This window comes from Schistocerca serialis, chromosome 5, assembly GCF_023864345.2.
Source record: "Schistocerca serialis cubense isolate TAMUIC-IGC-003099 chromosome 5, iqSchSeri2.2, whole genome shotgun sequence".
Classification (NCBI taxonomy): Eukaryota; Metazoa; Arthropoda; class Insecta; order Orthoptera; family Acrididae; genus Schistocerca; species Schistocerca serialis.
Genome location: NC_064642.1, coordinates 231,309,988 through 231,327,791, shown reverse-complemented (window position 1 = coordinate 231,327,791; position 17,804 = coordinate 231,309,988). Strand labels below are relative to the sequence as shown.

The window sequence follows — 17,804 nt, the reverse complement described above, 5'->3', positions numbered from 1 at the left end:
TTTCACACAGAGTGCTACGTGGCGTTACCAATAAGAAAACCTAAACAGCCTACTTATATAGCCTCCATGCTTCCCACAAAAAATTTTACAAATAGTTTTTGGCAGTGTCCAATACAGATTTGAAAAAGTTTTTCATAATTACAATAACAAAGAAATCAAATGAACACACTTATTGATACAATGTTGGTCAAAAGCTAAAATTTTCTCACAGTCCATAAAGACAGTCCTGATCGTTCATCACAGTGTTTTTCTCAAAGTCTGAGCAGTAACAGAAAATGCACACGGAAGTAGTGGATTTCCATGCAGTCTTGAAGAAGTAGTGTTGTCCTTCCAACGGAAAGACAGTGCTGACTCTTGACATGCAGACAGGTAATGTGCCACAACAGAGCAAACCCACCGCAGAGTCAGTCGAAGTTTTGAAGAATATTGGTAGGTAGGTTATCACAGAGCAGATCCATTGTAGTCCTGGTAGAGATTACGGTATTGGTGGGCCATCAGAGGTGCAGACCCACTGCGGTCCTTGCAGAAATAATGGTATTGGTGAGTCATAAAAGATGCAGACGCACTGTAGTCTTTGTAGAGACGGCCAGCAACCATCTGTTGCGACTGTGCAGGTGCACAATCACCATCGAAGTGTCTTGCGGACGATATAGCAGGTCCATAAACCACCACTTGTGGACTCACAAAATTTTTTTTTGAAATGTCCTTAGAACCAGCAATGCTGTTATCTAGTGCCTTGCTGAATTATCAACACACGTGCAAGCACTAACAGTCCCAACTTCTCACATACTGTGCATATATAATGACCAACATAAACGTTTGCAGTGAAATGATACTTAATTTGAAGAACTGGTGTCTATACAATTATAAATTTACAATATAAGAATACAATTACAAAGGTACAAAATACATCATTAAAGAACATAGCAGTACAGATAACATTTGTAGTAACACAGGCTTTCCAAAAGAATAGAAATAAACATATACATCAGTGTTACAAGAATTATGACATAAGTACATACATATGAGCATATGGACTGTCAGACCAATTGTGTGATTGGATTGAAGAGTTCCTAGATAACAGAACGCAGCATGTCATTCTCAATGGAGAGAAGTCTTCCGAAGTAAGAATGATTTCAAGTGTGCCGCAGGGGAGTGTCGTAGGACCATTGCTATTCACAATATACATAAATGACCTTGTGGACAACATCGGAAGTTCACTGAGGCTTTTTGCGGATGATGCTGTAGTATATCGAGAGGTTGTAACAATGGAAAATTGTGCTGAAATGCCGTCCGGGGTGGCCGAGCGATTCTAGGCGCTACAGTCTGGAACCGCGCGACCGCTACGGTCGCAGGTTCGAATCCTCCCTCGGGCATGGATGTGTGTGATGTCCTTAGGTTAGTTTGGTTTAAGTAGTTCTAAGTTCTAGGGGACTGATGAAATCAGAAGTTAAGTCCCATAGTGTTCAGAGCCACTTGAACCATTTTGTGCTGAAATGCAGGAGGATCTGCAACGAATTGACGCATGGTGCAGGGAATGGCAATTGAATCTCAATGTAGACAAGTGTAATGTGCTGCGAATACATAGAAAAAAAGATCCTTTATGATTTAGCTACAATATAGCAGGTCAGCAGCTGGAAGCAGTTAATTCCATAAATTATCTGGGAGTAGGTATTAGGAGTGATTTTAAATGGAATGATAATATAAAGTTGCCGGACGGAGTGGCCGTGAGGTTCTAGGCGCTACAGTCTGGAGCCGAGCGACCGCTCCGGTCGCAGGTTCGAATCCTGCCTTGGGCATGGATGTGTATAATGTCCTTAGGTTAGTTAGGTTTAATTAGTTCTAAGTTCTAGGGGACTGATGACCTCAGAAGTTAAGTCCCATAGTGCTCAGAGCCATTTTTGATCATATAAAGTTGATCTTCGGTACAGCAGATGCCAGACTGAGATTCATTTGAAGAATCCTAAGGAAATGCAATCCGAAAACAAAGGAAGTAGGCTACAGTACACTTGTTCGCCCACTGCTTGAATATTGCTCACCTGTGTGGGATCCGTACCAGATAGGGTTGATAGAAGAGATAGGGAAGATCCAATGGAGAGCAGCGCGCTTTGTTACAGGATCATTTAGTAATCGCGAAAGCGTTACGGAGATGATAGATAAACTCCAGTGGGAGACTTTGCAGGAGAGACGCTCAGTAGCTCGGTACGGGCTTTTGTTGAAGTTTCAAGAACGTACCTTCACCGAGGAGTCAAGCAGTATATTGCTCCCTCCTACGTATATCTCGTGAAGAGACCATGAGGATAAAATCAGAGAGATTAGAGCCCACACAGGGGCATACCGACAATTTTACTTTCCACGAACAATACGAGACTGGAATAGAAGAGAGAACCGATAGAAGTACTCAAAGTACCCTCCGCCACACACGGTCAGGTGGCTTGCAGAGTATGGATGTAGATGTAGACAGATGAATTGCACACCATTTCACCTTGCAGTTCTGGCGGCATATGGACCAACTGCAATGTCGCGTCTACCTGTAGTGAAATGGTGCCAACAGTTCGACCAAGGCCACTCAGACACTGTAGAATGTTCGACTTTGTTGACGAAGCAGCAATCTCAACTAGGCTTGCACCGCTTCACTGCTGTCAAAGTGAAGCCCTCGAAGGTGTTTTTTAAGTTTTGAAAACATATGAAAATCGGATGGGCCGAAGTCTGGACTCTACGGAGAGTGATCGATGACAGTGAAGCCAAGGCGTCAGATTGTTGCAGATATCGTAGCGCTCTCGTGAGGCCTGGCATTGTCACGTTGAAGGAGAGTCTGCTCCATGTGTGGACCAACTCGTTGAATTCGAAACTCGATTACAGCAGGCTGTTTCTCACCCACTGAATCACACATCAGTGTCCACTGCGCGAAAAAAATTATCACTTTCTCGAAACCCCGTAATTCTCTTCCACTGTGACACATAAGTTTGAATGTACCTCAAGTGAAAGAGAAAGACAGTGAGCGGTATTTATGTGTGTGTATGATAAATCCCTTTCCGAAAATTTCCTTCCTTCATATCTCCTCTGAGTTATTACAGACACGTGTCACTCATCTCATTTGTACTAAGACTGCAGTCACACCAGTCAACCGCCAACCGCCCCAGTCAGCGCGCACGCTATTCATTAGTTTCTTTCGTCAGTGGACTCGACTGAATCGAGTAGTCGTACTTTTCTGATCTGACACATAAATTGAATCAATGCTTAACTGAACGATCATTCTTTGAAGGAGAATCACTCTTTGTGATTAAAAAGAGTCTATTGGGAGAGATTCTTCAATACAAGCAAACGAGCATAAATGCCCTTAATGATGGTGATTCTGTTACGCAAGCGTTGTCTGTTTGTCCTAGATCTGTCTATCCTACTTTGCACACACTGTACAAAATATTTGCTTGTCTACCTGTATCTGCTGCTACAGTAGAAAAAAGTATTTCAACACCGTGGCATACAAAGACATGGCTGAGGTCTACAATGAAGGAGGATCGACTTAATGACTTAGCTAAGTCGAACACTCACCCTTGTATTGATTGTCCTATTGACAATGTAATTAACCAATTTTCCAGAAAGAATAGGCGCACAGAATTCTTCATTTAAGGAAAAGGACCACAATTGTAACTTTTTTATATCGTAAGGTGGCATTGTCTTGTATGTGTGTATAATCAGTTTAAATAAAACTTTCTTAAACTTTCCATATGGCTTCGTTATTTTTTATTATACTAAGAGTAAAGGTAGCTCAAGATATCTTTAGCGCCCCCTCCTTGAGGTTGTTCTGTATCCGCCACTGAGTCACACTCGAAGTGCCTGGTTGCTTCCAGGCCCTGTGTAGAATTCGTGAGTTCTGAATAAAAGTTCAGCAACCTGCAGTCTTCTATGGTTGTTGTCCCCTGCGCAGAAAACAGCGCATAGGTCGTGAATCTGTTATCTTGAGGCTATAATAAACTGTTAGCAAGAAACTGGTGCACTCACTCCGCCTTCAGGCCACGAGTGGCCTACCGGGACCATCTGACCGCCGTGTCATCCTCGGAGGAGGATGCAGATAGGATGGGCGTGGCGTCAGCACACCGCTCTCCCGGTCGTTATGATGGTATTCTTGACCGAAGCCGCTACTATTCGGTCAAGTAGCTCCTCAATTGGCATCACGAGGCTGAGTGCACCATGAAAAATGGCAACAGCGCATGGCGGCACGGATGGTCACCCATCCAAGGGCCGACCACGCCCGACAGCGCTTAACTTCGGTGATCCGACGGGAACCGGTGTATCCACTGCGGCAAGGCCGTTGCCCAAGAAACTGGTGCGATGTAAATAATTAAATTTTGACTTGATTTGTTTAAACGGGATGCCACTCGAATTTTATTGACATAATACGAGAAACTGCACAATTACAGTCCACTTTATGAATCACAAATAATGTACATTCTTTACACATTCACAGAGAATAAACAGAATAATGAACTGCCTGTTTCCGTAATTACTATCAAACTAGTTCTCAATTACCTGTCCAAAAACCTATACCGACTGCGGTAGACAACATGTCTGTCCTCTGGGGCTGCCGATCGAGCTCTTATATTTACGAACCAGAGATTGCTAATTAAGTCTTGACTGATACCGACCGCGGCAGACATGTCTGTCCTCCGAGACTGCCGACTGAGCTCCTACAAACCAGAGATTGCTAATTAAGTCCTAACTGATACCAACCGCAGCACACAACATGACTGTCATCCGAGACTGCCAATAGAGCTCTGATATGACAGCCGAACGACCTCGCCCGCTATGCAAGTCAGGCGCGATCCGAAGATTTCCGAAGTGCTTCCTCTGCCTATTCGATAGCAATTGTTTGTTACTCTGTTGGTGATTGTCATTTTTGAAATAACTGAATGACAGCCTGCTATTGAGATATCTACATCTACATCTACATCCATACTCCGCAAGCCACCTGACCGTGTGTGGCGGAGGGTACTTTGAGTACCTCTATCTGTTTTCCCTTCTATTCCAGTCTCGTATTGTTCGTGGAAAGAAAGATTGTCGGTATGCCTCTGTGTGGGCTTTAATCTCTCTGATTTTATCCTCATGGTCTCTTCGCGAGATATACGTAGGAATGAGCAGTATACTGCTTGACTTCTCGGTGAAGGTACGTTCTTGAAACTTCAACAAAAGCCCGTACCGAGCTACTGAGCGTCTCTCCTGCAAAGTCTTCCACTGGAGTTTATCTATCATCTCCGTAACGCTTTCGCGATTACTAAATGATCCTGTAACGAAGCACACTGCTCTCCGTTGGATCTTCTCTATCTCTTCTATCAACCCTATCTGGTACGGATCCCACACTGGTGAGCAATATTCAAGCAGTGGGCGAACAAGTGTACTGTAACCTACTTCCTTTGTTTTCTGATTGCATTTCCTTAGGATTCTTCCAAAGAATCTCAGTCTGGCATCTGCTTTGCCGACGATCATCTTTATATGATCATTCCATTTTAAATCACTCCTAATGCCTACTCCCAGATAATTTATGGAATTAACTGCTTCCAGTTGCTGACCTGCTATATTGTAGCTAAATGATAAAGGATATACCGAGCAGTTCTAGGCGCTTCAGTCTGGAACCGCGCGACCGCTACGGTCGCAGGTTCGAATCCTGCCTCGGGCATGGATGTGTGTGATGTCCTTAGTCTAGTTAGGTTTAAGTATTTCTAAGTCTAGGGGACTGATGACCGCAGATGTTAAGTCCCATAGTGCTTGGAGCCATTTGAACCAATTGAATAACAGAAGTTTATTATTTTGGCGCGCTACTTCCGAGCACAGCAGCCAATCACGGAGAGGGATTACAATTTAGGCGGTCTTTCTCACGATACATGTAACGAATAAACCACAGTCACCGGTATCTCACGCCATATTATGTCATCTTCCCACTGCTGCCTTCTTAACTGCTCTAAGAAGAGCTTCTTGTAGCTGAATATGATGGATGTAAAACCAGAAATATTACAGAGGTGCCTATAGCGTTCCTTTTCAACGGTTCAAAAGCTTTGCTCCCTGTAACGTCACCCCCAGATTCGGCGATGCTTCAGACAGCAAGGTGTTGACATATGCGACGAAAATTTGACATTCATTCAACTGAGTGGCGCCTCGTGGCTGCCCTAGCCAATCCCTTCGACACCCTTTAGATGGGGCTGCCTGCCCTCAGACTCACAGCAGCTGCGAGATACCTCTCGGATGAGTGGATGTCGAAATCTCTGACAGTACGTTTTTAAAGTGCTCAAAAATGGTGTTTGGTTGGAGTCTCAGATGAGTGGATGTCGAAATCTCTGACAGTACATTTTTAAAGTGCTCAAAAATGGTGTCTGGTTGAAGTCGAGGGTGTTGCCGAGCTGGGGGGAGGGGAAGGGCGGGTCTTAGAGGGGTCCTCTGCCGATTTATTCATGCACCTGTTAGTGTTACACCCCTCCGTGATCACGTCCCAGGACAAGGCGAAACAGGAGGGCTGAAAAAGCATAAATAAACACACTTTGCTGCTTTGAGTCACGCCCAAATTTCGTCGAATTGCTTTGAATGGTTCCTAGTGGTTCCGTCCTGTAAACCAGAGCAAAAAACTGCGGTCGCACTACACTCCAAAGGGGTCAGATCAGATTCAGTGTGGTTTTTGCCGCACAATGTCCTTACAGTAGGGTAAATGGTCTGGGGAGGGGGCGGTCTCAACAGTTTCGGACATTGTCAAGTAACATTACGCTGTTGCTCATCGCAGAGCGAACAATCGTTTTCAGCTGCGAAATGAAAAAAAAAAAAAAAAAAAAAAGGTTCAAATGGCTCTGAGCACTATGGGACTTAACATCTGAGGTCATCAGTCCCCTAGACGTAGAACTACTGAAACCTAACTAACCTAAGGACAACACACACATCCATGCCCGAGGCAGGATTCGAACCAGCGACCGTAGCAGCAGCGCGGTTCCGGACTGAAGCGCCTAGAACCGCTAGGCCACAGCGACCGGCGGGGTGGTTTCATTGACGCCTTTTATGCCACCTCTTGAACAGATTTTCATGTCGATTGTCAGTGGCAGTGTGTCTGAAATCTTTTCCGAGGCCACCCATAAGAAAATCACGTGATTGCTACACTGGGTGTCGCAGTTCTGACCTCCAACGCAGAGGCGTCAAAAGAAGGGGTGAGGTGTACGTAAGAGGGGGTGTAACACGTGCACGGTGGCATTGTGCAGAACTGTGATGAAATTCGGTGCCATAGTGACATCACTAACCCATCACATGGTTTTCTAAGCTGTGTATTTTTTTTTTTGTGCATATGTCGGCAGCTTACTGTTTGAAGTGTCGCCGCGCCCGAGGCTGATGTCGCAGGCGACACGCTTTTTTACCGTTACAGAGGAGGTCGTAGGCACCTTTGAGCCAAATTTCTAACTTATGCTTTGCAATGGGAGACGATTACGGGGTTTTGAAAAGTGACAACTTTTTTTTCTGTACACTGTAGTTATGTTAGACATCGCCACACTACACGCTACAATCCGGGGCCCTCTAGCGGCAAAGAGCTGCAAATATGCAGACATGATAAATAAAGATGTAGAATATTAATAACGTTTATTTTATTTAAAAATCTGTAAGAAATTTCATATAAAAAATTCGGAGACATTACTTTTCAGCACGCTCGCGTATAAAAGTTGCAGAGTTTAGATGTTTAAGTTCCATAAAATGTGACTTCGTGTTCAGGTTCTTATCAATGTAACACAGCGAGATGGCGCAGTAGTTAGAACACTGGACTCGTATTCGGTAGGATGAAGTTTCAAATCCCCCATGCAGCCATGCAGATTTGGGTTTTCCTTCAGTTTCCCAAATCGATCCAGGCACTTGCCGGAATGATGTCTTTGAAATGGCACGGCCGATTTCCTTCCCCACCCTTGAAAAAATCTGAGCTTATGTTCCATCTGTGTAACGATCTTACTATCTTCCATCTTATTTATCAGTATAATCACCTAAGAATTTAGAATATTCTGTTTCATTTATTGATTTACCGGCACACATTTTTGAGGGAATACAACGCACACAATGCAGCTACAACGGCTGTCTAGGCCAGTTCCTATTATAAAGAAAGAGATCCAAATAAAATGTTATAATTTCAACCCCAGATTCGGGTTACCTACAAAATTCGAGCTTACTGATAATAAACACAGAGCCGGCCGCTGTGGTCGAGCGGTTCTAGGCGCTTCAGTCTGGAACCGCGCGACCACTACGGTCGCAGGTTCGAATCCTGCCTCGGGCAAGGATGTGAGTGATGTCCTTAGGTTAGTTAGGTTTAAGTAGTTCTAAGTTCTAGGGGACTGATGACCTCAGATATTAAGTCCCATAGTGCTCAGAGCCATTTGAACCATTTGAATAAACACAGACCGATCGGATCTTTAATTGAAGTCATGAAACTTAATGAATCAGTTTTTTGTAGTTATATTTTCCCAGCCAACGAGTACCATTGATGGTTCGCCTACGTGTACGAATATCGAAGGAGGGGGCAAAGCAGTTTCCTCACTCTGCATTTGTTTAATGTAGGAAATCCTCAAGATAGTAAGTTGATGACACACGATGGTGGTGGCGTAGCAGTATCTCCATCGTTCAGGGAATTGGCAGCGACTAAGCTGCCTGCCAAGGCGAGCCTGCACCAATGGTTCGTTTCTTCACCCTGCGATGTAGGCTGAGGGGAACCATTTGTTAATCGTCGACGCGGGTGCTGTTCAAGTTTACAAATAGAACGGAGAGCCTTTATTCAGCTCATTCGGTTGCTAATTTTGAATGATTGTATATTGCAGACACAGTAGTAGGAGTACAGCAGTTACACCATTTTGGTATCGAACGCTGCCTTTCACCACCCTGGGTGCGGCCCTGTGTTAAGACGGTCCGGTTTGGGCACCATGTTTCTCGTTAGGAAACGCGCAGCAATTACGGTGATCGCTTTTGTGCGATAACGCTGTTTTTGAACACGAGAATCCGGTATCGCGACTCCACTGATCGTAATGTGGTAAGTTTTGCCGTTCCGCCACTACCTCTTCGCTCGTAATATGCAACTCATGGCAAGCAACCCTCATTATCTTGATTCATTTCAGTTTAATATTCCTCTCTCTTTCTAAGGATTGTGTAGCACTTCCTTCTTTTAAAATTCATCGTTGTTTAACGGCATTTTCAGCATCCAAACTGTGCTATGTGTAGTGGGTCCTTTACATTTATACCTCACTGCCTAACTAATTAATTAATTAGGATGAGATACAAGTATTGTTCCTGGCATGACACGTTACTGCATCGAACATACTAACAGTGGGAGTTGTTCCTCACGAATTGTTGCATGTGGAGGGATATGTTGCCCAACTCGTAGAGAGAAGGCACTGCTCACTTGCAAATACCCTCATTCTCCATTAAAAGGTTGGATCCGAACAGGCATACAATCAACTGTGAATTAGTAAGTAATGGTAAGTGGGAAAGTCTCAACTCCACTTTGAACCGAGCGTGTGCTATGTGTAGTGGGTCCTTTACATTTATACCTCACTGCCTAACTAATTAATTAATTAGGATGAGATACAAGTATTGTTCCTGGCATGACACGTTACTGCATCGAACATACTAACAGTGGGAGTTGTTCCTCACGAATTGTTGCATGTGGAGGGATATGTTGCCCAACTCGTAGAGAGAAGGCACTGCTCACTTGCAAATACCCTCATTCTCCATTAAAAGGTTGGATCCGAACAGGCATACAATCAACTGTGAATTAGTAAGTAATGGTAAGTGGGAAAGTCTCAACTCCACTTTGAACCGAGCGAAGTGGCGCAGTGATTAGCACATTGGACTCACATTCGGGAGGCCGACGGTTCAAACCCACATCCGGCCATCCTTATTTAGGTCCCTAAGTCGCTTCAGGCAAATGCCGGGATGGTTTCTTGGAAAGGACAAGTCCAACTTCCTTCCCCCCATTCCCCAGCCTTCCCTAACCAGATGGGACCGATGACCTCGCTGTTTGGCCCCCTCCCCCAAATCAACCACCCAACTATCTACTTCAATGAACGTTTCCTAATAAAAAGAATGCTACATTGTTTGTACTAAAAAATTTCCACACGACCTTAACTGACTATACGAGATCGCACACACGTGAGATCGCACGTAAAGGTTTTCCGGGGCCTGATGATGCTTTCAATTATGATGAGCAATATGAAATATGCACTCGCAATTAGTACATGTTGTCTGCCAGAATATTAGCGGAAGACTGCCTGTCTGTGTACTGCCTGAAACTTCGTTTTAAACTGCCTTGTGTAGCTGCTTCCGAGTTTTGCGCCTGCCTGCACAGGGCGCGTTCCTGGTTGGCGGGTTTAGTCGGCCAGTGATTGACAACAATATGCAAAACTATAATTAAAAAGTGAGCTTGATTTCGAAATTTCTGAAATCATGGTAAGGAATTGTGGAAAATGCCGTGAGTCTGTTTGGAGACGTACATAAACATTTAAACAGTTAATATTAATAACCAAAATTACGCGTTTATGCTCCAGTACGATATGATTCTAATTCGCAGCTCGGTTCTCATGCTTCATGACCATCTGTCGTTCTGGATCCATTCGTTTAGATTTTCGTTGTGTTTGCTGTGGTTTGTTTTGGTATCATTCCTTGTCCTACAACAAGCCATCCAGTGTTGTGGATGCTTTCCATATATATATATATATATATATATATATATATATATATATATATATATATATATAAATTTAATGCATTTACTGGCCATCATTGTTCTGTAGCTTTCCCACTGTCTCTTTTCTTTAAATTCAACTGACAAATTAGGCAATGAAACAGTACCAAATGAAGAAGCCCTCACGGTCTCGGTACAACAGATTAACAGATGAGTACTAGTATCAGTCTGAGAGGTTTCATGCATATCATTCATCAACTATAGACCAGTCGCCACAGTGTAGTCAGGCTTTGCTCAGTAATGAATTGCGTGTATTGTGCATTATCTAAATTCAGTGACAGTACATGTTCGGAGAACCAGTTACCTAATTTTCAAGAAAATATTATTTACATTTTCAGGTGTTAAACTTGTATTAATTAATAAACTCACGCCAGTGAAAATTTTATTAATAATCAAGATTATGGTATAAGCTGCTCGACTCCAAGGTAAGTACTGTCGCTGTCGTGTTTCTGGGATCCGGAACTACTGCTGTAGCTGACAGAAATAACGGTGTATTCGATTTGTTCCTCCAGCAATCCTTCACGGAACCTGTTTCTTCGACTGCCTTCTCGGTATGGCTCACAACTCGAGACTAGTTCTCCGAGATAACGTTTGTAATACGTTCTTCGTCATCATTACCACAATACTGAACATTTTTCTTGCCACAAAACTTTTCCTCTGGATCCATGTGAGTTCAAAAGGATTGAACTGAGCGCGATACGAATCGAGAAAACTTGATTATGCTATGTCCTTTTTTGCTACATGGTAGCGTGTTTTTTGTGCAGCTTTATAATTTCCATTAATCCCGCCTCACTCGTACCGGGTTCAATTAATTTTCTCCGCTGGAATGTTCCTCAGTATCCAGAGAAAAATGTCGGCTTTCTTCCACAGTATCGTCGGAGCTTTGGCTAGCACAATGGTCTCCAAGCATTTTAGCCCAAGGGCCATACTGGGTGTTCCACTAAGGCCCAAGGGCCACGACCTAGCTCAGTGTATCTAAGTTTTCATGAGGCCTGATATCCCACTATTGTTCGGAACTCCTCGAAACAATTCAAAATATTTCGTGACCCTTACCACTGCTGCCAGTCTTAAAGAGCTGACACTGCGTAGCACCGCAGTAGTCATTACGTAGTGAACTGCTTATTGCCTGACCTTGAACTGTGGCCTTAATTTCAATTCATACGCAGTGCTACAAATAAATACCACTAGTGAAAGTCGTAATGTGCTTTCACGAAAACTTGTTACTTCTGCGCGTCATTAACATCACAGCAAGTGGCCAAGACGTAGCACGAGCTGCGTATGGTATCAGTACAGCGGGATTTCTTCCCACCACAACATTCCTCGCCATACGGCGGCAACAGCGAAAACCCTTTCGTTCCCTGCGGCCATCGCTGGCATGGTCAAGAAAGGATGGACAGTCTAATGTGCGTCATACCAACATAATTATTGTAGTGTTAGACCGCCTCCGTAGCGTAGCGGTAGCGTTTCCGCTTATCACTCCGGGGGCCCGGGTTCGATTCCCGGCAGGGGACTGGATGTTGTGTGTCCTTCATCATTTTCATCGTCATTGACCCGCAAGTCGCCGAAGTGGCGTCAATTAAAAAGGACTTGCAATACGGCGGCCGAATTCCCCCGCATGGGCCTCCCGGCTCATTTCATTTTCATTGTATGGTTGAATTACGCGCAGATTTTCGTTTCAGGACTGGACGGTGATTGAGATATCTGTAGCACAGGGAGCGGGGATGGACTCCACTCCGCAATTTCTGTTAGCAATTACGGGCAAGTGGCCAAATAATTTCATTACTGCGGTACTGCGGTGATAACCGATGCGCGTGCTTCGCTTTACGTACTGTTGCGACTACTTCCGACAATGCTAAATATGTAGTAGTGAGGTCTTCCGGAGAGCAGAGAAGTTAAATGCTGTGGTAGCGGCAACTTGTGCAACATGAGAAGCAAACTATAGTGGGACTAGTGTGTTTTGTTTCTACAGTTCCTTAGTGAAGAAACAGTGACTATTTAATTTAATTAAAATTGGCTTAAAGACGAATCAAATGCAGTTCTTCACTCAGAACTCTTGCTCATAACACCATTAATTGGCATCATTTTGACTTGCAGTTACATCCCTTTTGTGTGGATTTGTTTAATTATGGGAAAGAAACGGATAGTGTGTGCCTACATTTTAAAGAGTGATGGACACATCAGTATTTCGTGAATGAGTGAAGTAATAAGGCCAATGTGTATAATCTGCAAAGAAACGATACCAATTCTCAGAGAATACAATATAAAACAAACCGTTTGAAATATGTGTGTCTTTGAAAAGAGGTTTTAAATCTCAGTAAACACTGTTTAAGACAGTAAATGTAAAACAAGAAGCAGCAACTCTTGCTAATTTCCACGTGGCTCACTCAATAGCAAAACATGAAAAATCATTTACGGACTCCAAATTAATAAAGGCAAGAGTCAGCAAACACTGTGGCTCGAAGAGTAAATGTTATTGCTGAGAATGTATTAACTCAATTTTCTGAGAAAACTTAACACTTAAAAAGTAGTTCTCTTTAGCTCTGTATGAGTCAACAGATGTTACATCCAGTGCACAGGCGTTAATTTTTATCCGAGGGATAAACAAAAATAATGAAGTGTATGAAGAACTTCTTGATGTTCGTAGCTTTCACAAGAAAGAAATTTTTAAAGGAGTGTAAAATGATGTTCAGAAAAACAAATTTCTATGGGGAAACTTATGGGGTATCACAATTGATTGTGGTAAAAATAAGTGTGGAAAAAATAAAGATGATGTAGCTCTCGTGTCAAAGGCGGAAGGAAATGACGGTGGATCAAAACCATTAATATTGTACATTGCATCATTCATCAACAGTTTTTGTGCTTAAAATGCTTGGATATGTCAGAAGTTCTAAAGCTTTCATGCCAGCTGTTAATTATATAAGATCACATGCTCTCAACCATCGTCAGTCCCGCGAATTTATTGAAGAAATTGTAGAAACTGATCTACGATAATGTGCAGCACTAGCTGGCGTAGCTGTGGAAAAATTACGATCTGATATTTTGAGCTTCGAACAGGAATCGAAATTTTCTTGCACGAAAGGAATAGTCCTCTGGCGGAGATACAAAATAAAGAGTGCTTATGGAAATCAACATTTTATACAGATTAAACTAAACATGTCAATGACCTTAATTTAAAATTGCAAGGAAAAAACCAGCGACTGCATGATTGGTACACTCACATTAAATCCTCAATTAAAAAATTGTTTTGCTTCAGTCTCAACTCAACAAAAAATGTTTCAATACACGCCAAACGTTCAGTCAGCAACCAGAGACTTCATTACCTCTAGATTTCGGAACTGAAAGTTTGAGTTCTTTAAAAATAAATTTTGAGTCTTGTTTTACAGATTTTGGTGCAATTGCAAACGATATCAACATTTTTCAAAATCTTTTTAACGCCGATATAGAAACTCTTGCTCCAGAACTTCAATTGGAAATGGCTGATTTGCAATGCAGCGAGTATCGTAATATATATTTTCATTCATTGTCCATAAATATTTTCATTCATCATTGGAATTTTGTAAGAGTCTTCCACTGACAGCGTTTGACCAGTTGCATAATTTTGCTCGTGATTTTGTTTCCATTCTTCACAATAAAATACACGAAAGTATTTGCAGATCTCAACTAACTGATGAGCATTTGAGGTCACTGCTGATAATTTCCACTAGCAAACTTGATCCACAACTCTAAACAACTGTAAGTGGGAAATTACAGTTACATATATCTCATTAATCATCATTACAATGCTTAATTTCATTACAAGAAATGCCTATGTGTGTCACTTACGGCAAATTTTGAGGAAATCTCATACAATTAATTACAGCTACAATGTTCAGTTACATAATATTTGACAGTTACTGTGTATCTTAATTGGTCATAAAATAAAAAGAACTGATTATTGCATGTTCGCTTGATGATCGTGATTCGTTCCTGTACCTTACTCGTAACTAACCTCGTTAAGCGAAACACTTTTTTCCTAAGGAATCCATGTAGAATGGGTCAATGCGTTCCAATCCCAAAAAAGTAGGTACACAAACAGATTTATAATAGAATACTGGATTTTTTTTATGTAGGATATAACACATTTTATTATAGAAGCAAAGTGTCTAGATACATTTGTTTATGCCTGCGCTCCAAACTTAGTCGAAAAATAGACATAACATTATCGTTATTGAAAATCGTAGCGTTCATAGCTACTGCCTTGTGGGGATCTCTAATGAATTCGTGTTAGCTAACGACGACAAATTAGAATTGGAATTAATGAACAGATATTGCTAGGTAAAGACTTACCGTGTGCCGGTGAAGAAAAAGGTCTTCTAACATCGTTTGCAGATAATTTGCAACATCGTCGCGAAAGCCCGAGCAGTCGGACAGGAGAAAAACAATTCCCGCGCGAGGAGCGTTGGACGAGCAGTATGGCTGACTGAATACAACATTGTCGGAGTATCTACTTTAGAGGGCGGTGGTTTATCGGAGAACGCGTGACTTATGTAATGTTTATTTATAGTGACCAGAGAGATCGATCCGGGCCTGAAAGCGGTTCTTGAAATGTTTGTAAAAGACTGAAAAAATAACACTCAACAATCTTTATGCGAAGCAGTGTTCATTAAGAGAGTAAGTTCCTTACAGTTTCTTCTACTCGTTGAACGAATCACTTGTTAGTATCGGAGGTGCTCGATTAGCAAGGTTCGACTGCAATAACAATAAAATAAAAAATACGGCGGACCGGATAGCATGCATGACTCCACAGTAACGCAGGCCGGATTGACGGTGTTCACGGGCCGGTGTTGGCCCGCTGGCCGCAGTTTGGAGACCCCTGGTCTCGAACAAGGCAGTGCACCATTATTGCCACTGAATTCGGGGGAATATTTTGTAGTAGCAATCGGTAAACTGTTCTGTGAAAACGGTAGCTTTCATTTCCTCGTGATAGTCATCTTGTCTTCCGGAAGTGCAATAGGCAGGTTGGGATGAATCCACGAACCGAGCCACCGTGACGGACGATCATCCTGCCACCCACCCCACTTTCCTTCCACGTCGGTGGCTTGGTTGTTCCTTCTGTTGCGTTGCCCGTCAAGCCTTACGAGCCCCTCCGCTGGTTTTATTGGCCGCAATTGGCGTGGGCGATGCACGGCCTAATTTATTGGCCTGCCTCGTAGTCATCAAATAGGACGGTAGTGCACCGTCACTTCAAAGCCCCCATGTATGGTACACAATTGATCCGTAAAGATCAAAAATACACAGGGAAGTCAGTGAATAATATATACATGATGCCCCGAAAAAACACCGACAAACCTTAGGAAAAGATTGTTTACACCAAAACAAGAAAAAAATAGTACACAAGGGCTCTAAAGCGCATGTGTTAAGAGGTATGAGCCACGTGTTCATCTTCGATACTGTGAAACACATCCATTTACTGAAGGCTCTTTGCTTTTCATATTTTGGGAGGAGGTAGTATGGACCAAAAGAAGAAAAAAATTACTAGTAAATGTGGGTTCTAAAATGCGTCGCTTAAGAGCTGTGAGCATTCGTTCAATTGAAGAGATGGGTTTCACACTAGCGAAGATGAACAAGTGCTCATAGCTCTTAAAGCATGCATTTTAGACGAGATGTCTACTGGACATTTTTTTCTTGTTTTGTCAATACTTCTTTCTCCCAAATTATGGAAAGCAAGGACCCTGCAGCAGAAGATATCTGCTTCACAGTATGGAAGGTGAAAAAGTGGTCATACCTCATAAGGTATGCATTTTAGAGCCCATGTTTATAAGACATTTCTTCCTTTTTTTGGTATACCATGTATAAGTAGGTAAAAATGACTGGATAAATCCCATATGATTAATTATGTTGATGAAACTAGAGGCTCATACTTTAAATCAAATAAATGTTTACTAGATAATGTTCACACAAGTGTGAATTGTGGACTCACATAAATTTTTGAAGCCGAAGGAAAAACAATTAAATAATGATGTTAATTATTAGTTAAATTTTTAGCATTCCACAGTACGGGCAGAGCACTGAATAAAGGAGCGTATGTGAACAAAATTCATTTAACTGGGCAACAATTGACGACGATCAACAGCAAACATTCAAAGACTGAAAGCTCTGTTTACCACAATTCCTTTCGATGTAAAATTGAAGTTTGTTATCTTGAATACACACAAATCAACTGCAGCAATAATTACAATTCACAGCTATCTTATATCCCACAAACAGGGTTAAAGTTCGTATAGTCGCCCAAAATCAGTCACTGAAAACGCAGTCTATTGGCATTTAAAATGTTTAACTTGTGATCTCAAACAATATTCACGGTCCAGCAAAAAGTTAAAGTGACATAAATACGTAGGCTTCCTCGGCTAGTGACATGATGAATAAAATTCTTCTGGTTGTTGGCTCTACAATATAACAGGATAGACGGAAGGGGGAGGGTAGGAAAGAAGCTGCTAGTCGGCTAGCCGGCTTGTCAGTGATTGGCGACAGTCTGCAAATCAGCGCTTGGCTTATGGGTCGGCACGTTTTATTCCTGCTGTGCGTGGAAATGCACTGGCAGTTTTCCTTATAGCTGTTTGTTTATGCTGCCCGGTGAGACTTCTGCCCCAACGGCCGTTCGCGGCCGGTTGGACTGGGATAGCTGGCAGCCACAACTCCGGTAGGTCGCAGCCTTTGGTTTTAAGTTTGCAATTAAAATATTTTATACAATCACGCGGTACAACACACAGAAGAATTTTATTCGTCAAAAAGTTCAAGTATTTAACTTGCTGTTACGAAATTACGATTCGCCTCAGTAACTAAGGGGTCAGTGCCGCTGATTGTCATGCGAGGGAGCCGGTTTCCATTCTCGGTACTGATTGTGATTTTTCCTTGGTTAGAGGTCAAGAACGGGATGCACTCAGTCTCGTAATGCCAACTGATTACCAAGGGTGACGGCCGAGAGAGTGGTATGCTGACCATACGTCTCTCCTTACCGCATCCAGATTACGCCATTGACTAAGCATGGCACAGAGAGTTCAAAATGGTTCAAATGGTTCTGAGC

General features: G+C 42.6%; 1 protein-coding gene and 1 pseudogene across 1 annotated transcript in view; one reads left to right on the top strand and one right to left on the bottom strand.

The window, feature by feature from the left end:
• Positions 1 to 17,804, top strand: part of LOC126481147 (probable cytochrome P450 301a1, mitochondrial) — a 517,008-nt gene that overhangs the window by 43,700 nt on the left and 455,504 nt on the right. The window lies entirely within an intron of this gene.
• On the bottom strand, positions 4,200 to 4,317 carry LOC126482759 (5S ribosomal RNA; annotated as a pseudogene).